A 24055-nucleotide genomic window follows, 5' to 3' on the forward strand; every position below is an offset into this window, starting at 1 on the left:
CAACACATTGAAATGAAAGGGAGATTTCACTCTTCTGAGCTGTTGTTTCAGGCTGTCTTCAGACTCAAGGAGACAAGACTGCATCAGTACACTTGATTCATATTTTCAAGCTTAACTTCACAAACATTAACGCAAGAAAGATTTTTTTATAATTATTAGGTAATGAAAGCTGCAATTCTGGAGCATACTTCTGACCCAAGGGATAAATTCCAGGGAAAATTCCATGGCTATGAAGCACACAGGGCCTGGCCCCAGATTTTAAAAAAATGTCTTCCCCTCCCCAAAACACACACACTTCTGCCTTTTCCCCCTAAGGGTACAAAGTTAAAAACGGGACATTCTGACAAATTCCATCCCCCCCTCCCCTCCCCGCCGCCAGGGTGCCACTTGGAACTGGGGTACCACTGACCCCGCCTGACCCACCAGCCTGGATTCTCTTTGCACTGTGCTGCTGAGGCAAATCAGCCAAGCCCTCCCTCAGGCTTCAGACTGCACTTTACCAGCACACACACAGGTAGGGACACATCCAGCTGTAGCTATACACACAGATGCTGAGATCAGCTGTGCATGGGAAGGCTCAGCTAAGGAATTGCCCAGCACACAAGTGCACACCCCCTCTGGAGTGTAAACCCAAAATTGTACAGTCTTCCGCTGCACCAGAGAACTATACAGCGTAAACTCATGAAATTCACCCCTCCCTCCATGTGGAGGAAGATATGCACAGCTTTTTGCCCCCAGTTATGAATTCCACAAACTGGTTTTAGAGAAAACAAAAACAAGTTTATTAGCTACAAAAGATAGATTATAAGGAATAGCAAACAGATCAAAGCAGATTACGCAACAAATAAAACAAAAACGCAATCTAATCTTAAAATACTAAAGAAACTGGATACAAGTAGTAATTTCTCACCCTAAATGTTGTTTTAGGGCGATTGCAGAGATTCTTGAAGGACAGCTGCTCTTGCCTGCAGTTTAAACCTTCAGATATTTCATTCACAGGCTAGACAACCTTCCAGCCTGGGCTCAGTCCTTCTTCTTTGGTTCAGTCTTTGTTTTTAGATGTTTTCAACAGTCACCTTGGCCAGGGATTCAGTGAAGAATGAACCATGATTATGTCACTCCCCTGCCTTAAATATATTTTAAATATGGAATCCTTTGTAATTCCTTTGTAAATTCCTTTGGAAGCCTTTGTCTTTCAGTTTACATCTACCCCACTCTTATGTTCAATTCAGTCTAACAAGTTGGAGTGTTGTCATGGAATCTCTCACTCAGCTCCAAAGAGGTAATTACATTTTTGTCGGATTTTTCTTAAATTCCTCCAGTAAATTAAATTAGATACTGTAACAGTCTTCATTTCCTTCCCTGTACTATTGTATAGTGTTGCTTTAGGCTATTAGACAACTACAATATACATCATAGAGAGAGTTGCTTTTCAGTAGCAAGTGAAGGTTATAAAGTGTTTTATGAGATAAAAGGAGGTAGAGAAAGAAAAAGTCAATGCACAAAAAGCAGTCAATGTGGCATTGTGCATGGGCACCCAGTGAGGGTGGTTTTTGGGTACCCCCACCCCAGTGCACACTGTGAGGAAAAAATGTTACATTTATATCAACATGTCATGTTTTCTTGTTCTGTCTCTCTCCCTTCAGGTCCCCCTATCTTTCCAGTTTACATTCCTCTTCACTTCATACAAATAATCCCCCATCTCCTCTGTAGCAACAAAGGAGGCTACAAAATGGCCAGTGAGATTTTTCCTCTCCTCAACGTATTCATCCTAGAATGAGCTGTATGAATATAACCTAACCAAGACAGGAGCAAGAAGATAGTCTCCGGCAACAATAAAACTACATTTTATAGTGTTAGGAGCACTAGAAAGACAAGCAGTAGTTTTCATTTAAAAGTCAACATTTACCTACAGCTACAACACAGTAGTAGCTGTGATATCTCATTTATTTCCCATGCTAAATATAGGGAAAATTCTATGGAATTTTGATGCCAATGTGTGGTAAATGTTTGTGAATGCTGACTTTTTAGTGGCAACCACTCTAGATAGATAAGTAGATGATCAATGGACAGCCAGAAGGCAGGCAGACAGATGTATGTTCTCCTCTTAGGACTTCATTCAGATCTTTTTTCTCTCTTGCCTCCAGGATATCCTTCAATTTTCTCTCTCCTCCTAGAATCCTCCTCAATCCCTTTCTTTCTTTCCTCAGGACACTTCCCCCACACAAAAGGGAAGGATGTTTACCACCGTCATAGAAAGTAGATTAGAACTGATAAGGACAGTTTCTGTTACAAATCTTTAAGAGCATTAAACTGGTGAATTAGGTCATTAGACTTCCACACTGGATTTTAAGACAGCTGCTTCCTCCAGATGATGGTGCCTTGAAGGCTCTGAGTTTACCAAAGAGGTAGACAGTTAATAATTAATGCACAAAAGACCTATAAGCAAAGTATATCAGTCCACCACCCAAACCTTATCACTGCCCTGCAGTAGTACAAATTCCACATCACAGGGACAGGCTGTGCCTGGCCCCTGTATGGGTGTACAAACGTAAGTGACAAGAGCCTCTGCCCCTCAAAACCCCTAAGCAGGGAGTCAACCACAACTGAAGTCTTTGCATTCCCCTAAGTACACGACTGTTCCTGCCTGTCACCCCTAGTTGCACTAACTGCCTCAGTAGAGACAGGGAGAAGTGTGGGAGAGAGGAGGGCCCATGGCCAGGAAATGCTCTGTTAGGTGAAACACAATCTGGCAAATGGAGGCCAAACTTACAAGCTCTTTTGTATGTGGACACACAGGGCCAGATTAATCTTTTGTGGGCCCAGCGCCAAACATATGTGTGGGCCCCAATGGAGGCAATGGTGCATGGCACGGGGAGGTCAGTCCCCAGAGCAAGGGGCCAGCCAGAGGCAATGGGGCATGGCATGGCAGGGGTGGCCCCGCTCCGCCCAGCCCAGTGCGAGGCCACTATTTACAAACCGTCAGTTGTCAGACGCACAGTGGCCCACCCGGCCCTGTGCTGCCAGCATGCCCCTTCCCCTGGGGGGCGGGCCCATGCCATGCCACACAGCCTCCCCCCCCCCGCCGCCCAACATCCCCCTGACTCCCTATGGCCAGAGCCCCCGTGAACCCACTATGCCCAGAGCTCCCCCACCCCACCCCACAAATGCACAGCGGCCTGCACAACACTACTGCTGCCCAGCGCCCCCCTGCCTACAGCCCACCACAACTGCCCAGCACCCCCACAGAACCCCCACTCCCTAGTGCCCCAACATACATTTTCCACGCCCCCTCACAGCCCATCTCCCCCCACACCCCAGAGACCCACTCCCCCACACCCTGCCTCCCAGCCACACTCACCTGCTCTGCTGGGAGGCTGAGACGGCAGCATAGCCAGGGCTGGTCCCGGGGTGGGGAATCGCTCTGGACCCTCGGGAGTGACACGATCAGCCGGTCCTGGCTGGGCTCCCTCAAAACGCACTTGCTTGGAGAGGCCCAGCCAAGCCCCCCACACTGTTCCCCCCACCCCCACCTGGCTGAGACTGGCCGGGCTTCTGCACCAGTCCCAGGCGGCTCAGGTCTGGGTGCCCCACAGGTGGTAGGAAGCAGAGACTGCCTGGAGCCAGAGGTGCACTGGGGTCTGGCCAGGGGGCAGAGAGGAGCAGGGTGGGGGCCAGGGAGCGGAGAGAAGCCCTCGGGCAGGTGGTGGGCAGGCCAAGAGGAGCAAGTGGTGGGCGGGGGGAGCCAGTGGGGTCTTAGGGCGCAGTGCAAGTGGAGCAGGCTGGGGCCCCTTATGAGAGTGGGCCCGGCTCCATGGTGCCACTGGTGCCATTGTAAACCCGGCACTGTGGACATGAGGTGTGAAACAAACATGGCAAATTCTTGCAGTGCCAAAATTTCGTAGTGTAGACAAAAGTTCAGGCCCTTGTTCCCATACACTGAGGGTCAACAATAAGCAAATATCACACCCTACCATCCTGGCCTTCCTGCCTACCACTGGCCTTGCCGATATTTTAACAGATGGGTGAATTCCCATTGTGAGGTTTTATTTGGAATAGCCATACTAACCAGTGTTACCATTTAAATTGCATCCCATAGTCTTTGAAATTCACATGTCCCTGGAATGAATAGGGTAGGGGAGAGATGAGTTCACACCTTTAGAAGAGTCACTGTTCAGCTGGTGACAATTTTGCAGGCCAGGTCCAGATTTATATTTTCAATTTACATTAAGAGGCGGGGCTAGAAACTTAATTTTTAAAAAATGAAATCTTAGACTAGACAGAATCTGAAAACGCCATTTGAAGAAATGAATTTACTCTAGTCTGTGCTAACAAATGTATTTTTAGCCCCCAACAATATCAAGTTTATTCATTTCAGTCCAGGAGGAGGAGGACCACAGAAAAGAACAGGAATGTTTATGAGGAACAGTGAGAGGATATTTGTTTAAATGTGAAATTTATTTATTTATTTTCAAAATAAAATGCTCACACAGTATTATGAAGAACTAACAGTCATACTGGGTCAGACCACTGGTCCATCTAGCCCAGTAGCCTGTCTTCCGATAGTGTCCGGTGCCAGACGCTTCATAGGGAATGAACAGAACAGCGCAATTATTGAGTTATCCATCCCCTGTCATCCAGTCCCAGCTTCTAGCAGTGACAGGCTTAGGGATAATCAGAACATGGGGTTGCATCCCTGACCATCTTGGCTAATAGCCATTGATGGACCTATCCTCCAGAACATATCTAATTATTTCTTGAACCCAGTTATAATTTTGGCCTTCACATCTCCTGGCAACAAGTTACACAGGTTTACTGTGTGTTGTGTGAAGAAGTTAGGGTTGCCAGAAACTGCAGAAAAACTAAAACACCCTTGCCCTGCCCCCTTGCCCCGCCCCTACCCTGAGGCCCCACCCCTTCTCTGAGGCCTCACCCCCACTCACTCCAGCCCCCTCACTCTGCCACTCACTCTCCCCCACCCTCACTTGCTTTCACTGGGCTGGGGCAGGGGATTGGCGTGTGGGAGAGGGTGAGGGCTCCAGCTGGGGGTGCAAGCTCTGGGGTGGGGCTAGGGTGCAGGAGGGGGCTCTGGGCTGGGGCCAAAGGGTTTGGAGTGTGGGAGTGGGCTCAGGGCTAGGGCAGGGGGTTGGGGTGTGGGAGGGGGTACAGGCTCCAGCTGGGGGTGTGGGCTCTGGGGTGGGGTCAGGGATGAGGGGTTTGGGGTGCAGGAGGAGGCTGGGGGCAGGGGGTTAAGGTGGGGGTGCAGGGTCTGGGAGGGAATTAGGGTTCGGGAGGGGGTTCCAACCTGGGGCAGCGGTTTCAGAGTGTGGGATCTGGCTGGGCGGCACTTACCTCAGGCGGCTCCCAGGTGGCAGCACAGTGGGGCGAAGGATCCCTGCCTGCCCTGGCTCCACACTCCCGGAAGTGGCCAGCATGTCCGGCCCCAGGTGGAGTTGCGGTCACTGGCCAGGCAGCGCTGCGCGGTGTGCGCTGCCCATTGGTTGGAACCCGCAGCTCCCATTGGTCATGTTTCTTGGGGGTGGGGGCAGCACACAGAGGGGGTGGGGGCAGCGCTGGGGGTGGGGGCAGCACACAGAGCTTCCCTGATTGTCCCTGCACCTAGGGACCACAGGGACATGCCAGCCACTTCTGGGGAGCTGCGCAGAATCTGCCTTAGCCCTACTGTGCCTCTGACCGGACTTTTAAAGGCCCGGTCAGCAGAGAGCCTCCAGGGTCCCTTTTCGAAAACCGGACACCTGGCAACCTGAGAAGAAGTACTTCCTTATGTTTGTTTTAAACCTGCTGCCTATTAATTTCATTGCTTGACACTTGGGTCTTGTGATGTGAAAGGATAAAAAATATTTCCTGATTCACTTTCTCCACACCACTCATGACTGTATGGACATCGATCATATCCCCCCTTAGTCATCTCTTGTCCAAGCTGAACAGACCCAGGCTTTTTAATCTCTCTTCATAGAGAAGTAGCTCCAGACCTCGAATCATTTTTTGCCTTTCTTTGTACTTTTTCCAATTCTGATATACCTTTTCTGAGAGGGGGCAACCAGAATTGCACTCAATATTCAAGGTGTGGGCGTACCATGGATTTCTATTGTGGCATTATGCTATTTTCTGTCTTAGTATCTACCCCTTTCCTGATGGTTCCTAACATTATTAGCTTTTTTGACTGCTGCTGCGCATTGAGCCGATGTTTTCAGAGAACTATCCACGATGACTCCAAGGTCTCTTTCTTAGTTGCAAAAAGCTAATTTAAACCCGATCATTTTGTGTGTGTGGATGAGATTTCAGTTAGGAAAAAAAAGATTATTATTGTTATTATTATTATTATTATTATTGCATTTTCTGTTTTTGTAGCTTCTCTGGTCTCCTTTAGCAATTCACTGTCATAGTTACCCTCCTGGTCAGGTGGCCGGTAATATATTCCTGCTGTTATACTCTTATTATTCAAGCATGGAATTTCGATCCATAGAGATTGTGGTACAGGTTGTTTCATTTAAGATTTTTACTATATTTGATTCTGTGCTTTCTTTCACATATAGTACTACTCTCTCACCCGCACAATTTACTCTGTCATTCCTATATATTTTGTACCCTGTATTACCATGTTCTATTGATTATGATCAGTCCACCAAGTTTCTGTGAGGTCTATTATGTCAATATCCTCATTTAATACCAGGCATTCAAGTTCACAAGTCTTTAGACTTTTAGCATTTGTATACAAGTATTCATAACATTTGTCAATATTTAGTTGACTGCCTTCATGTGATGTAAGTAAATGGGAGTCTTCCCATTTGACTGTTTCTCTTCAATTCCTATCTGTATTTTATCAACTTCTATCCTCTCCTCTTTACTAGGATATAGAGTATCTCCTCTAATAATGGACTATAAGGTGGATAGAAAGCTGGCTAGATCATCGAGCTCAACGGGTAGTGATCAATGGCTCCATGTCTAGTTGACAGCCGGTATCAAGTGGAGTGCCCCAAGGGTCGGTCCTGAGGACGGTTTTGTTAAATATCTTCATTAATGATCTGGAGGATGGCGTGGATTGCACCTTCAGCAAGTTTGCAGATGACACTAAACTGGGAGGAGTGGTAGATACGCTGTAGGGTAGGGATAGGATACAGAGGGACCTAGACAAATTAGAGGGTTGGGCCAAAAGAAATCTGATGAGGTTCAACGAGGACAAGTGCAGAGTCCTGCACTTAGGATGGAAGACTCCCATGCACCGCTACAGACTAGGGCCGAGTGGCTAGGCAGCAGTTCTGCAGAAAAGGACCTAGGGGTTACAGTGGACAAGAAGTTGGATATGTGTGAACAGTGTGCCCTTGTTCCCATGAAGGCTAACGGCATTTTGGGCTGTATAAGTAGGAGCATTGCCAGCAGATCAAGGGACATGATCATTCCCCTCTATTTGGCGTTGGTGAGGCCTCATCTGGAGTACTGTGTGCAGTTTCCGGCCCCACACTACAAGAAGGATGTGGAAAAATTGGAAAGAGTCCAGCGGAGGGCAACAAAAGTGATTAGGAGGCTGGAGCACATGATTTATGAGGAGAGGCTGAGGGAACTGGGATTATTTAATCTGCAGAAGAGAAGAATGAAGGGGGATTTGATAGCTGCTTTCAACTACCTGAAAGAGGGTTCCAAAGAGGATGGCTCTAGACTGTTCTCAGTGGTAGCAGATGACAGAACAAGGAGTAATGGTCTCAAGTTGCAGTGGGGGAGGTTCAGTTTGGATGTTAGGAAAAACTTTTTCACTAAGAGGGTGGTGAAGCACTGGAATGTGTTACCTAGGGAGGTGGTGGAATCTCCTTCCTTAGAGGTTTTTAAGGTCAGGCTTGACAAAGCTGGGATGATTTAGTTGGGGATTGGTCCTGCTTTGAGCAGAGGGTTGGACTAGATGACCTCCTGAGGTCCCGTCCAACCCTGATATTCTATGATTCTATGATAAATCCTCCTCTAAGGGATATCTCTTCCAGAATCATGTCGTCCTTCATATCCATTGGCTTTCCTCCAGCCCTTAGTTTAAAAACTCCTTTATGATCTTTTTAATTTTACATGCCAGCAATCTGGTTCCATTTTGGTTTAGATGGATGCTATTATGGGACCCCAACAGATTGTTCAAAGCCAAATTGACAGACATGGAAAAATCCTGATTATTATGGGATATGCACATTATGGGAGTGTTGCCAATTGACTTCATATTGGCAACAAATATGTCTTATTGTCAGATGTTTTTAATATTCAAATTGACCATTCTGTTGAAATATGCATTTTGTACATTATAGATAATATTTCTGTTCACAAATCACATTGCAGAAGATTCTTCACTGCACTGATAATAACTAGGCAAATTCTAATAGTATTTTAACTCTGATGCTTTATTTTCTTGCAATGAGTGGCTGACAGTATTATCCCTGTTGCACCATGCAAACTATTTGTAGTAAATAGTTTATCTGGGTCCTGATTCAAAGCCCACCAAAGTCAATGGAAATCATTATTTACTATTTGTGTTGTGTGATTGGTCACATACTCCAAGACAAAAGATGTCATGTCTCCTCCATGATTGGATAACCTAAGCTTTATAAATGGGAGGGATCTCTTTTCTCTTCAAGAATCACCCACAAACATTTGGAATTGTTTGACAAACCTATTGTTTCCACTTTTGACCAAAGTGGTTAACCAATAATCAGGGCCCAGTGGGTTGTTTCCTTTAGAAAAAGAAATTAATGACGGAGTCAGGTATTTCTTTGATACAATCTTGTTTATTTACAAAGAATGTACATAAAGTCCTGTTTCCCTGAACACAGTAGGAATCAAACAGTAGGAGACAGTTTCTTTGTTCACAGTTCCAAGCTTCTTTCCAGCCAGTACTCAATCAAAACCTTTCTCTTATCTTTTTCTCAGGATCACACTACAGGCGCTTGTAGGGCTGTGTTCAGGGCTTCCGCCCACCTTCCTTCTGTGCTTCTGTAGTCTTTTTGCTGATTCTCTGCCATATACACACAACTCCATCCCAAAATTATTAGGCAGTAGGTTTAAAACAGACAAAAGAAAATATTTCTTCACACAACACACAGTCAACCTGGGGAACTCTTTGCCAGAGGATGTTGCGAAGGCCAAGACTATAAGAGAGTTTTTAAAAGAACTAGATAAGTTCATGGAGGATAGGTCCATCAATGATTATTAGCCAGGATAGGGAGGGATGGTGTCCCTTGCCTCTGTTTGCCAGAAGCTGGGAAAAGGTGACAGGGGATAGATCACTTGATAATTATTTGTTCTGTTCATTCCCTCCGAAGCACCTGGCATTGGCCACAGTCAGAAGACAGGATACTGGGCTAGATGGGCCATTGGTCTGACCCAATACAGCCGTTCTTATGTTCTTATTGAAAGCGGACTGTTGCCCACTTACTAACATTCAGTGGGGGTGTTTTAGTTGTTAGCTCCCAGAACTAAAAAGGGGGAAGGGTTGATGGGGAATCAGGACCCTGAGACTGACAGCCCCCAGGAACAATGGGGAGAGGCCAATGCTCCAGGTCAGCCTGAATGACAGGGCAAGCAGGCTAATCAGGGAGTCAGGAGGCCAGGGAGGTCCCGTCCTCTGTGTGGGCTGGATTTGCCTGGGTCAGACAAAGTGGGGCCGAGCTAAGGAGAAGGCAGGGGGGCCCAAGCTAAGCTGGGGAGCAGAGCTGAGCCAGATCCAGAGGGACCAGAAAAGCAGCCCAGAGAGAGCAGCCCCTGTGCTGGGAGCAGAGCTGCAGCCCCAAAGCCAGAGGCACAGCCCAGAGAGAGCAGACTTGCCCTGGGAGCAGAGCTGCAGCAACCGGAGCCAGAGGGGCCAGAAAAGCAGCCCAGGAAGCAGGTCAGTGCTGGGAGCAGAGTCACAGAAGCAGCCTGCAGAGTAGACCTGTCCTGGGAGCAGAGCTGCAGCAACCAGAGGCAGAGGGGCCAAAGAAGCAGCCCAGGGAGCTGGAGGCAGAGCAGCAGAGACCGAGTGGTGGAGCTGGGGCTGGAGCAGTCCGGAGCTGGGTGCGGTGAGCATCTGGGGAGAGCGAGGGGGACCCTGGGCAGCAGGCCCAGCACAGGGAGACACCTCAGCGAAGAGGCTCTGCAGGCCAGGGTTGGATCATAACCCCGACAGGGCGGGGGCGACACTGGGAAGAAGGGTCCTACCACTTAGAGCCTGAGAGCATGTGGCCACCACCAGAGCAAGTGTCCAACCCCCAGCATCCCTGCAGCATAGCCAGGGCCTGAGAAGAAGGCCTGGGACTTACAAGGAACAGACTGTGAACTGCCCGGACGTTCCAGAGACACTGTTTGTGATGTTCCCTGCCACAGAGCGGGGTGATGTGTTTCCTTTAACCTTTCCCATTATTCCTTATTCTTTTTAAAATTAATTGTTGATTAAATAACTTGCATTTGCTTTAACTTGTATGTAATGGTCAGTGGGTCAGAGAAGTGCCCAGTGCAGAAAGAGTACCCCGGAGTGGGGACACCCTAGCCCCTGTCCTAGGTGACCACAGCAGGGTTGGGGGTCGAGCCCCACAGGAATCCTGGGCCCAGCTTTGTTGGCACTATTAGGACTCTGCCAGACAGGATAGTGGAAAGGGAGTCCTCAAGGGCAGGGAGGCCACTGGGTAAAGGAAGTGGGAGCGAGGACTCAGATCCTTTCGCTAGCCCACTTCACTGGGGTAGTGCAGAAGCCAGGAAAGTTCCCCACAATAGCAGGACTATTCCCCCACTTACATAATTTAAAATATCCAGCCCCCTGTGTTTGCATTCATTTCCAAGTGAGACCTCTTCCACCCACATAGCTCAGATTCCTGACTAGTCCTGCATGGTCTGTGCTTTGGGTGATAACCAGTGGTGAGCTGGAGCCAGTTTGCACCAGTTTGCTAGAACCAGTTGTTAAATGTAGAAGCCCTTTTAGAACCGGTTGTCCCACGAAGGACAACCGGTTCTAAAAGGGCTTCTAAATTTGACAACCGGCCAAAAGTGGTGCCTTAGGCTGGAGTACCCATGGGGAAAATTTGATGGGTGCAGAGCACCCACCTGCAGCGCCCCGCCCCACACCCAGCCCCAGTTCACCTCTGCTCCACTCCACCTCCGCTTCCTCCCCTGAACGCGCCACCCCGCTCTGCTTCTCTGCCTAGCTCCGGCTTCCTGCGAACCAGCTGTTTGCACGGGAAGCTGCCGGGAGGGCGGGGCGGGGGGCTGAGAAGCAAGCGGTGGCTTTGTGCTCAGGCCCAGGGAGGAGGAGGTGGAGCGGAGGTGAGTTGGGTTGGGGGGGGTGGGCCGAGGAGGGCCACGCGCACCACAGCAGGTAACTCGGGGATGGGGGGTGTGCAGGGGAACCGCTCCCCGCCCCAGCTCACCTCCGCCTCCCTGGGCCTGAGCACGAAGCTGCCGCCTGCTTCTCAGCCGTCCCCAGCTTCCTGCGCGACCAGCTGATTCACGGGAAATTTGGGGGGGTTGGAGAAGCAGAGCGGGGCGGCGCATTCAGGGGAGGAGGCTGAGGCGGAGCAGAGGTGAGGTGAGCTGGGGCCGAGCGCGGAGCTGCCGGTGGGTGCTCTGAACCCACCAAATTTTCCCCGTGGGTGTTCCAGCCCTGGAGCACCCACAGAGTCGGCGCCTAAGGCACCACTTTTGATGTGATCAGTGGGGGAACGGTCGCTCCCCCTGCTCCCCCTTAGCTACGCTCCCCCCCCCCAGGAGCCAGAGGGACCTGCCGGATGCTTCCTGGGAGCTGCCCCAGGTAAGGCCCACCGGGACTCCCCACCTCGCCCCCCGGCAGGTCCCTCTGGCTCTTAGGGACAGGGGGGGCACCCACTACGGTGGCCCAGGAGACCCTCCTGCCCAGTTCTGGGGGCAGTCAGGGGACAGGGGAGCAGGGTAGATGGGGCAGGAGTTGGGGGGGGGCGTCAAGGAACCCAGGGGGTTGGATGGGGCAGGAGTCCCCTGGGGGGCGGGAGTGGGCCACGACTAAGGACCAGATACTGAGATGCCTAAAGATGTAAATATGCATCTTGCAAATTTTCAAAAGTGCCTAGTCACATAACTCAATTGAAATGGTTTCTGAACACCCCTAAGCCTGATGTACACTAGTACCAACACCCCTAATGCCTCTGCTAGAGAGTCAGACTTCCCTTTCAAATTCCTACTCTTTGTTACATTGTACCATATCCTTGGGTTACTCAACAAGTGTCTGTGAACTAATGAAATCTGGTTTTAAAGGCTGTTATAATTGCAAATAGTTATGTAATGTTCACAATTAGCATATTTGGCAGTGAGTTCCATTCAATAAGCAATTTTGATTATATTTGAATAGCAGCAAGGATCTCAGCACTCTTACAAGTAAGTAATAATTTACCTATTAATTCAGTTTCTTCACCGTTTATATTTATTTCCACCACATTTCTTGCAGAGAAAACTTTATAATGTCTTGGGGGAGAGCTACAACTAATTAGCTGCTTATATATGTAATCTTCTGGCTTCATGAGCTTGCCCTCTAGGTTCCTGAAGGATTTATTATCATAATGTCATTGTTTCATTCTTGTCTGTTCCTGCAGATTCCAGGAACCGACTAATACATTTTTTCTTTCAAATATTCTGGCTATAAGCGTGCATATCACTTAAAGCTGGAAGTTTAGTTAAGAGACTTTCATATGTGGGAAGAGTTTAATACAGTGACCAAATGGAACTTTCAATCAGCAGATTATAGTTTTACAAGTTTCCCCCCTATTAGTATCTAGATGTTCCTTTGACAGAATACAGTGCAATATTGTTTTCTATTCAAATGCATATCAGGTTTGTGAGCATTCCTAGTTCTCCTTACCTTTAGATTTGGACCTCAAAATAAAGACACATTACTGTTTGCATTTATTTGAAAGCAACTAAAGCAAAGATATAGTTAATACTTTGGCAAATAAAAGTTTTAGTTTTAAGGGAGGGAGTTTTAAGGGGCGAATAATGGTCTTCTGTTTGAGACACTGCTTGGGAGTTAAGGTCCAGATCCTCTGATGTATTAAGTCCACCATTTAGGTACTACTGACATTTTCAAAACCACTGTTCAAGTGCCACCTAATCCCATAGACACTTAAGTCCTTTAGGTGCCTATGTTTCTGCCAGCTGGCATTCTCAAAGCTGCCAAAGCACTGACGTGGCCCAAAGCTTATGATTGGCTTGGAGCCGTAGCTCAAACCAAAGACCTGGAGGCCCTGAAGTAGGATTCTCAAATCTGGGGTGGGAGGAATGCCTATCAGGTTCTGATCATACCTATAACCTGATACCAGTCAGACCCTGCAGCAGGAGGACCAGATGCAAGCCTCCCATAGGTGGGAGAGGGCAGCACAGCATCCACACAAAAGAGGGAAATGTAGAGTAAAGCATGAGAGAGGTACTGAGTATGATCTGGAGTCAGAGAAAGAGAATGCACAAAATGGTTCCAGCTGCTAGGGCACAGGCTAACTAAACATCTGACCTGGTTTAGGTGCCTAACTGCTGGAAAGGGTTCACTGCTGAGGATCCTGAGCAGATGGAGGTGCTAGCTCTGCCCTGTCAGTCAGATGCATTATGTGCAAATTTGTGAATACGGATCTAATGCAAAACGTATCTGAGAGCAAGAATAAAGTTTGCAGTGTCTCTGGAAAAAACAGAGATGTCTACATCAATCTCAGAGTTTCTGACGATAGCCTAGAAGTAGCCACTAAGCTATTGTATTCTAAATGTACATTGTTTTCCTGCTTTTCAGGTATGAATCATTATAAAGTATCTGCTTTCATTCTTGTGTAATGTTGGTTTTAGTGGTGACGTGATAAGAACAGAAATGAAAATCACAAAGCACTATTTGTATCACACCAGTCCAGAAGGCACACTTTTAACCTTTTCGCTCAGGCACAGTGCCATATTCATATTTTTAACAACTATTATTAGTATTTTGTCATTTTGGATTACTTTTCTAGTATGTTTTGATAACAAGCTTCCTACCTTCTCCCAATACATCTGCATCTTTAAAAGTATACAGTTTTGCAACTAACAAACTTTGTGCCATCTATGTTTGTGAAAAAAGAATGAAAATGTATTTTTGGACTTCTCAAAACAGCTTTCTATTACCATTTCAAATGGACTGCTCTACAAGTGTCTAGGAATATATACCTCAGCTGCATATGGCTTATATCTTTCTTATCTTGGGTAAAGTGAAAAATTTAATTATTTGAAAAAGTGCAAATTACTGCCAACTCTGTTAACTATGAGAGAGTTGTATTATCTTCTAACATAAATTGTCACCAAAATGAAGAAAAGAGACTTTGGAAGCTGATCTGATTACTGTCAGTGTGAGTGCTCAAACTCAACTGTTGGCGAATGTCCAGTACCGATCATTGAATAATCATCACCTCATCATTCAGCCTTCTCAACTGACATGCAAAACAACATCCAAATATTCATTGCACATCTGTGCCGGACAGATTACGCATTAGCAATTCAAATCAATTCAATGTACAGGCAGTTTCTGCAAAGGCGTCTGTTTGGGTGAGATGCCTTGTTGTCTAGGATGGATAATAAGGCAACTCTGTCTAATCTTGGAGAACAATCAACCCATCTTGAGAAGGTGACTGACTACGTATGCTCTTGCCCTGACAGCACTAGAACAATGGCCCCATAATGCACTTGACTCAGCTGGTAATAAAATCTACTTTTGATTAGCAGCCATGGCTTGTGTCAATCACTGTATGATGCACCATTGTCCTCTGCTCCTGAACACAGTTTATTTACAGAGAAACAAAGGCTTTTTGGATATGGCTGCTGCCCAGAGATTGCAAAATAGATTGAGCTGTCAGCCCCACACACTAGATGAAGATTAATGAGTTGTGCAGACAATAAATATGAAGCAATGACCATAAATATGCTAATAGGTATTATCCATATACACTATAATTGCTACAAAAATTAAAAGGTAGTGTGAAGGAAATAGGTCACAAGGTGACAGATAGATAATCTTGGATGCTGGAGATCTTTGGTGCAGTTAGATTCTCTACAGGTTTATTTTCTCCAATTAAACCCCTCAAAAGACTAATTGTTTAAAAGCTGTTTGAATAATCTCTTTTTAAATAGAGGTTTATGGGGAAAATGTTTATGAAAAAGTGACTTCAATGAAAGTGTTATTAGAATGAAAAAGGTGACTATCAAAAGCAGGGTATGCGGAGATTAATATTCACGATCAGCTGCCAAGCTTCATTATGAGAAAAATATACCTAAGTAGCACATCAATCAGGACTTCAAGGAAAACATACTAAAAGGACAACAATATATTTCCACACACATACAAGTGAATCAGATCATTCCTTGGGGAAATATACCAGAACCACATGTACATCTGTCTCCTTTGCTATTACATGTTTAAAGAAACCAAAGATGGAAAGGATACCTCTGGGTAATATTTTCCAAGTGGTTTCAGCCAAGCCTCTGATTTTGCAGTCTCCATAAAAGAGAATGCACTTTTGATGGCACATATGTTTAGACAGTCACGAACTCAGTTTTCCATGCGACAAAGTCAAATAGTTAAATGTCCAGATACTTAGTTTGCAGGTATAAAAGTTCCAGTGCCTGGCACTGCACATGGAAAAAATTGGGTTCATACATTGAGAGGCTATTGTTGAAAAATTGGTCCATAATATTTAAAGATCCCAACCCCCTTTGTTTCAATCTGAGAATCTAAAAGCTTTTTCAGTACATTTGCTTTGGAAATATAGGGTCTCCACAATGTAATTGATCAAATAGCTTTTTAAGTTAAACTCTTTGACTATCACAGTTTCACAGGTGCTGTTGCACAGTTTGAGAAGTAGGACATGGCAAGGTGAGTGATCACTGTGTAGAGAAACAGAAGATGTATTGAGAACAGGGGTCAATTTGAAAAAAAAAAAAGTGAAGCTGAACTCTTCAAAGCCCTGCCCACAAATGAAGCTCCACCCATATGAGATGCCAAAATGAGATGCCATTCACAGAAAATTTTACATGAAATTCACAGGAAATTTTATGTTTAAATACAGGATTGGCTCCCCCTCAGTGAGACTCAGATGTGCCTTTGGGCTCTTTCGGGCTTCTTACGTTGGTTCAGCTCATATGTTCCCCTCTCCTGTGCTCTTCTTCCTTCTGGCTTGTTGGCTCCAATGGTCAGACTGGGAAAAAAATAAGTAGAAATATTCTCCCAAGAACCAGCCACTTGCAGGGACCCAAAAACAAAACTGCTGCATAAAACCAAACAGTTCCCCTGCCCGAAGCAGGCTGCAGTCCCCAGAGGCCTTTCCCCTTTGCCTCTCTGTCCTGGAAGGAGGACACTCCCCCTTCACTTCAGTCCCCTGCTGGGTCATGTTGTTGGGTAAGAAAGGTTCAATTTATTTAGTGTACATAGTCGCCATTTTGGACTGGTAAAAAGACAACCTGTCCTCCATCTTGCCATCCCTTCTCCTTCAACTTTTGGCAAACTTTTCGAGTTTGGCACCAAAACAAGGAAAAGGCGGGAAAGATAGTGTCTTGTGGCAGCAGAATCTGCCTAGCAAGAGAGAATGCATACAAGGGAGTGTCACCGTCTGAGGGGCACTCTGGGTGCTGTGAAAGCAGGTCACCCCAGTGAGGCACAGAAGCCCTCCCACAGAACACCAGCCTTGCTATTAGCTAGAGCCCTGAGGGATTAGGACTTGAGGTGAACCAGTAACATCTACCAAGGTTCCCTTAACTTACCTCCATTCACCTGTTCCATCATCACAAGAGATAGCATTCACATTCAGCACGCAGGATGATGACATCAAGAATAGAAGACAGAAGAAATCATACTGAAGATCTACTTACCTGTCACCGAAGTTCCTGAGGTCCGATTCCTGTTGTGTTCCTGTTCCTGGCACCTGTCCCTGAGATCCTGGTTCCCATCTGTGTTCCTGTTCCTGTTCTCCCGTCCAGTGTCTGCAAGATATGGTATAGTCCTTCTTGTTTAGTCCTGTGTACCTCATTGTGTATAGGGTTTGGGGCTCTGGGATTCACCCCCATTTACATCATTTGTGTTAACAACCGAGCTGTTATTGTGTTATCTTAGTTTGCAGGGAGTCTTAGCCTGTTATTGTTACTCTTAATACATACCACCTGACTGTTTGCAACCTCAGTCTGCCTTTGTCTTAGCTACACAATTACCCGTGATAGATGCGGAGGGGGCAGAACACTGCAGATAGCCCATCTTCTGTAAAGTAAAACCTAGTTCCAACTGTCTCAGGCTAACAATGTGTCAAGCGGGTAGCCTTTAACCCTTTCCTGGCTGTTTCACCCAGTCACAACCAAAAGCTTACTTTAAAATAATATAATCATATAATCATAGAACTGGAAGGGACCTCAAGAGGTCATCTAGTCCAGTCCCCTACACTCAAGGCAGGACTAAGTATTATCTAGACCAGGGGTGGGCAAACTTTTTGGCCCAAGGGCCACATCAGGGTTGCAAAACTTTATGGAGGGCCGGGTAGGGAAGGCTGTGCCTCCCGAAACAGCCTGGACCTCGCCCCCTATCTGCCCCTCCCACTTCCTGCCCCCTCAGAACGCCCATCCAACGCCACCCCTCCCCACTCCTTGTTCCCTGACCGCCCCCTCCTGGGACCCCACCCCCTCCTGGGACCGCCACCCCTCCCCACCTGCCCCTTACTGCCCCCCGGGACCCCACCTCCTATCCAACCCCACCTGCTCCCTGTCCCCTGACTGCCCCGACCCCTATCCACACCCTCCCAACTGCCCCCCAGGACCTCCCCCATCCAACCCCCCTGCTCCCTGTCCCCTGACCACCACCCCCTGAACCTCCACCCCATCCAACCACCCCCTGCGCCCTGTCCCCTGATTGCCCCCCGGGACTCCCTGCCCCTTATCCAACCCCTTCCCGCCCCCTTACCACGCCACTCAGAGCGGCTGGAGCTCACAGCCATGCCGCCACCCTGCCCGGCAGGAGCATCGGGCCAGAGTGCTGGCAGCGAGGTGAGTCTGCGAGGCAGGGGGAACAGGGGAGGGGCTGGGGGGTAGCCTCTCCGGCTGGGAGCTCAGGGGCCGGGCAGGATGGTCCCGCGGGTCGGATGTGGCTCGCGGGCCGTAGTTTGCCCACCTCTGATCTAGACCATCCCTGACAGGGGTTTGTCCAACATGCTCTTAAAAGTCTCCAGTGATGGAGATTCCACCACCTCCCTAGGCAATTTATTCCAGTGCTTAACCACCCTCACAGTTAGGAAGTTTTTCCTAATGTCCAACCTAAACTGCCCTTGCTGCAATTTAAGCCCATTGCTTCTCGTCCTATCCTCAGAGGTTAAAAATAACAGTTTTTCTCCCTTCTTCTTGTAACAACCTTTTATGTACTTGAAAACTGTTATCATGTCCCCTCTCAGTCTTCTATTCTCCAGACTAAACAAACCCAGTTTTTTCAATCTTCCCTCATAGATCATGTTTTCTAGACCTTTAATAATTTTTGTTGCTCTTCTCTGGACTTCCTCCAGTTTGTCCACATCCTTCCTGAAATGTGGCACCCAGAACTGGACACAATACTCCATTTGAGGCCTAATCAGTGTGGAGTAGAACGGAAGAATTACTTCTCGTGCCTTGCTTACAATACTCTTGCTAATACATCCCAGAATGATGTTTGCTTTTTTTTGCAACAGCATTACACTGTTGACTCATATTTAGCTTGTGATCCACTATGACTATGATGATGATAATAATAATAATAATAATTAAAAATAATAAACTGAAAGCTGAGATTCTGAAGCACAAGAAGGGCACCTCAAGAAAATAGTCCTTGTTCTCCAAGCTGGCCCAATTTGAGCCCTGTCCGAGAGGCATGCAGGGAAAATAAACATTTTGAATCTAGCTTTGATATTCAGGCTCTGACAGAATATCATTCAGCTCAGAGTAACTCATCAAAACTCTGATAGGAGAAAGAAAACCAAAAGATTAATTAAACTTCCCCCATGTATAGTCAGAGGCCAAGATCCCAGAATGTTTCTAGAAGGACTTGATTTTTATCTGTATAACAAGAGTATCCACGTAATAAATATTATAAGTAATCAAGGATTTCTGAAGGGATGTAAACATTTGTGATTCACAGCTTTAGCCAACTCTAACTATTGGGGGTTAGTAAGCAGTTTTCCATGAGGGCAGGTTATCCTATAACTGGCTAATGTCGGGTTTCGAGCACCTTCCTCTGAAGCAGATGGTCTTGGCCACCACCTGTGACAGTACACTGGACTAGATGGACCAATGGTCTGATCCAGTATGGCATTTCCTGTGTTCCTCAACTGCTTTGACTTCAGTGGAGCTTACACCTATTTACACCAATTGACCCTTAGGGTACGTGTATGTCTCCACTGCAATCACAGGGTATGATTTCAGCTTTAACCTAGCAGAAGAGTGAAACTGGATCAATGTATGCTTCCGCGTACAAATCTGCTGGGAACTCTGGGTAACTCCAGCCCCAGAACCAGATGAACACACATACATTAACAGAAAGAAAAGGAGGACTTGTGGCACCTTAGAGACTAACCAATTTATTTGAGCATAAGCTTTCGTGAGCTACAGCTCACTTCATCGGATGCACGAAACCTTATGCTCAAATAAATTGGTTAGTCTCTAAGGTGCCACAAGTCCTCCTTTTCTTTTTCCGATTACAGACTAACGCGGCTGCTACTCTGAAACCACACTGAAACCACACATTAACAGAGCAAGTCTGAGCGGACCGGGTCAGTCAGAACTTTCAAGCTGCCCCCCCTTATATGCCCCATGGCTCCATAGGCTGGGCCAAGCAGCACTTTCAAGCTGTCACCCTTATGTGCCACAGGTACCGCACTGGAATAGAGTGAGCCTGAGCAGGCTGGGTCGAACAGCACGTCCAGGCTGCCACCCTTATGTGCCCCTGGACTCCATGGACTGGGTCAGGCAGCACTTTCAAGCTGCCACCCTCGTATGTCACGGGTTCAGCACGTCCCTATCCCCACTTTCACGTCACAGTTGTTCTGGTAGTACCATAGAATAACAGGGTTGGAAGGGACCTCAGGAGGTCATCTAGTCCAACCCCCTGCTCAAAGGCAGGACCAATCCCCAATTTTTGCCCCATATCCCTTAATGGCCCCCTCAAGGATTGAACTCACAACCCTGGGTTTAGCAGGCCAAAGCTCAAACCACTGCGCTATCCCACCCACTTGATGAGCAAACCCCACAGTATTTTTGGGCGCTACAGGGATCTTTAGCTTAGGTAAAAGAAGCATTGCTGCAGAGTAAATGGGGAAGCTAAAAACATAGAAGAGTAAAGTTCAGAGAGAGAGAGAGAGAGAGAGGCAACCAGCTTAACCATAAAAGTTATTTATTGAATAATAGTGATAACTACACAAGGAGAGCCTAAACCAACATAACAGTTACATTATTAAAGGTTAATACCTGAGGTAGAAAGGAAAACAGTGAGAGAGAAGCATGTCACTGCTCCATGAAGCCTGAACTGGTTGGGGTTTCCAGGTGATGGTGGTAGTTCAGGGTCCTGAGTGCTGGAGACAGACAGAGCCCCCAGCACGATCAGTCAGGAGAAGATGGAGTCCCAGTGGAACCGATGCAGAGTTTGAGTCCATGCATCAGAACACCTACCGGAGTGTGAGCAGGGGTTTTGTAGGGAAAATACAATGGTTCAAGGGAGAACACTAGGTTTGTTTATGGGTAAACTGATGACTCAAGGGTTTTCTTTAGGCTAGACAATAGGAGCTGATCACTCTTGGCTATGGATGATGTTCCTTCCAGGAAGCTCACAATGCAATTAGGCTGCTTCAATATTTTGGATATCAATCAAGGATTCATTACTAGAATTGGTCTGATAAGTGCTGAGCTGGGTGTGTACAGGCATAGGTTCATTACCTTCTGGAACAGAGATCCCCCATGATGCAGTGCTTCCCTGCTTTTCTGGTCCCAGAGTTCAGTGCGGTTCTTGCCTTGGAATCTCTGTTCTCCATTCTGTATGCTAATGGAGATGCCTCCCTGTCCCATCTTTGATGCAGATGAAGCTAGGGGAGTTGCCTTTAATCTTGTCACCCTTGTCAGGAGGGATCTAAGTGTGTCTCCCACCGCCCTTCATTGCTTTCTGCAAGTCTTTTCTCTGATTGGTTTCAGTTCAAGCAGAGGCTGGGGGCGGGGGTGGGTGGGTGTCTTTCATGAGTCAGACAGACAGGCGGGGAACCAGGGCACAGTATCCAGAGAACACAGAGCTGACTGGTATCATGCTTTAATTGACATCAGAGCTGTAGTCTCAACATTAGTTTCAGCCTGAGAGTAACTTGAGCTTCCCCGTACTAGGTTGAGAATGAAGGAACATAAATATAGAATTTTGCATGGAAATTGATGGCCTGTTACTTTAAGGAATTGTTGATTTGTTTGGTGTGTTTTAATCAACCTGATAATTAGGTTAATTAGACACTCTGATATTAACTCACTTCCTTTTAATTCGATTTGTTTATGTAACCCTTCTGCCAGGTATTGCTGGCAGCAATAAGGACCAAGTTCCATATCTAGGGTTTCCTCTTAAAATTACAAAACCAAAGCAGCGTAAGCCCCTGTCAGAAACCTGGGAAAACTAAATACATCTCCTGAGTACCCTTAGTAGGCTATGCTTTGCCTCTCACAAGCACTGAATCCGTAGCTGAGAGGTGTAATTCCCAGGTCAGATAGCGTACATGCTGATTGAGATAGTATGCTAAAGACAGCGGTGTGGGCCTGCTGGCACAGGCAGTGCCTCAGGCTAGCCACCAGAGTACAATCCCAATCAAGATCCTAGGTATGTACTCAGGTGGCTAGTCCCTCCTGCTACCTGTTCTGCCATGGCCATGCTAGACTAGAAGGGGCTGAGAACTAAGCCCAGAAACAAGGTTGCAGACACTGACAAGGGCACAGCAGTAGTCCTTATTGGACCTTTGTTACTTTGGGAGGGGTTCATCCATTTCAGGCTTTGTGTGACTTAGTCAGAGGGCTGAGTTACTGAAGATCCACCTGATGAGGGCAATAGCCGACAGGGGGCACCATGAGCAGACAGAGAGTTCAGGTTCACACCTAGATGACAGGACACACTCACAAGATGTGAAGGGGCCCCCTCACAGGGAGATTCAGAGGTACCTTGTGCTGGCCCACACACCATACCACCCATGTGCCTACCACACGTACACAAGCACATGGGGCCCCTGCCCGAGAAACAGGCTATATGCCTTTTGTTTTTGATAAACTGTAACCTACCAAGTATAAAACATAAAAACAATGCAAAACTAACTTTGTCAATGCCTTTGCCCTACCTCCTTCCCTTTCCACAACCGTCCCCATTCTACTTTGACCCGGCCAGAAAGTCCTCCTTGCACAGAGAGGGAGACCAATGGACTTGCGAAGCCTGTTGATTAAAGATGGAGGTGCCTAAAAGTCCCTTGAATCAAGCCTCACCAACGCTCAAGTGGCTTGTGAAGATAAGTTATGAGGGAAAGTTGTGTGAACTGAAGAAACAAATACAATGTTGACACAATTGGAGTTTGAGACACCAGAGCATGTCCTGAAAGTAGGTCAATGGGGATAGTTACTGCTGAATGTGATCACAAGGCCAGACCATTGACCCAACTTTTATTTGAGATTCTGGACCACAACCAGGAGTCTTCTCATGATTCCAGCGGAAGGAGGAATATGGAGAAAGTCACAGGTGAGTTGTGCATGAGAACGTTTTAGGGGTTGGAGTAAATGGGGGTGGCAACAGGGACAAGCCATCAGAGCTTAAGTGGCTGGAGCATTTGGCTTCCAGTTGAAAGGTGGATAAAGACCATACCAAGGCAATTTTTTTTAAAACAGTGAGCTGAAGAGGCCTCTTGACAAGAAAACAGTGAGCTGAAGAGGCCTCTTGACAGGAAAAAATAATGGTTTAAAAGCATGTTAGAAAAACGAAAGTGTTGCCTTCCATGTATTTCTTATTTAAATTTCTCAGCAGCTGAGTGACGGTTCTTCTTGGAGAAGCTGAACACCCACAGCCCTAAAAGAACAAACAGATTAGGCCAGATCCGATTCTGCCCAGACTCAGGGGTTTTCCAGTCAGGGTCTAGAGTCTCAAACAAAAATTGGGTCAGTGGTCTGGCTTCATGTTCCTCTGGTGCTTTCAAAGCAATACAACTAAACTAGAGAAAGGCACTCTTATTGTCGAGCGTCCACATGGGAAGTGCTACTGGTATAATTCTGCTGGTAAACTTTCCTGTGTAGACCAATCCTTAGTTGGGTTGAAAGTTCTCCAAGGCAGAGAATGTCTTTTACTCTGTTTGTACAACACCTAGCACAAGGAGTCCTGATCCTCGGAGGGGCCTCTGAACATTACTGCAATACAAATAATAAACAGCAACAACATAGAGACAGACAAAATCAGCATACAAGAAGTTTGGATTTATCTGATCTCTTTCCAAAGCAGATCCAAGGGGAGGGAGAAGCTGAGTGAACGGTCCACCCTTCCCTCATCCTAATTCCTAAGAGTACTTTATGCATTTGCTATATGTCCCTGTACATATAATGTAGCCCCAGAATAGGCTCTGTCAACTCTTCTGGCTCTGTCAATCTGTTTCTTCACTTCAGCAGGGGGTATTGTAGTTGTAAGAATGCTGGATAGAGATCTTGTAGGTGTTTGCCTCCAGCTTTCATCCAGACCACCCCATATGATCCATTGTCTACAGCCAAGCTCTACGATACAACCGCATTTGCTCCAACCCCTCAGACAGAGACAAACACCTACAAGATCTCTATCAAGTGTTCTTACAACTACATACCCACCTGCTGAAGTGAAGAAACAGATTGACAGAGCCAGAAGAGTACTCAGAAGTCACCTACTACAGGACAGGCCCAAAAAAGAAAATAACAGCATGCCACTAGCCATCACCTTCAGCCCCCAACTAAAACCTCTCCAACGCATCATCAAGGATCTATAACCTATCCTGAAGGACGACCCATCACTCTCACAGATCTTGGGAGACAGGCCAGTCCT

The sequence above is a fragment of the Lepidochelys kempii genome, chromosome 2, assembly GCF_965140285.1.
Source record: "Lepidochelys kempii isolate rLepKem1 chromosome 2, rLepKem1.hap1, whole genome shotgun sequence".
Taxonomy (NCBI): Eukaryota; Metazoa; Chordata; order Testudines; family Cheloniidae; genus Lepidochelys; species Lepidochelys kempii.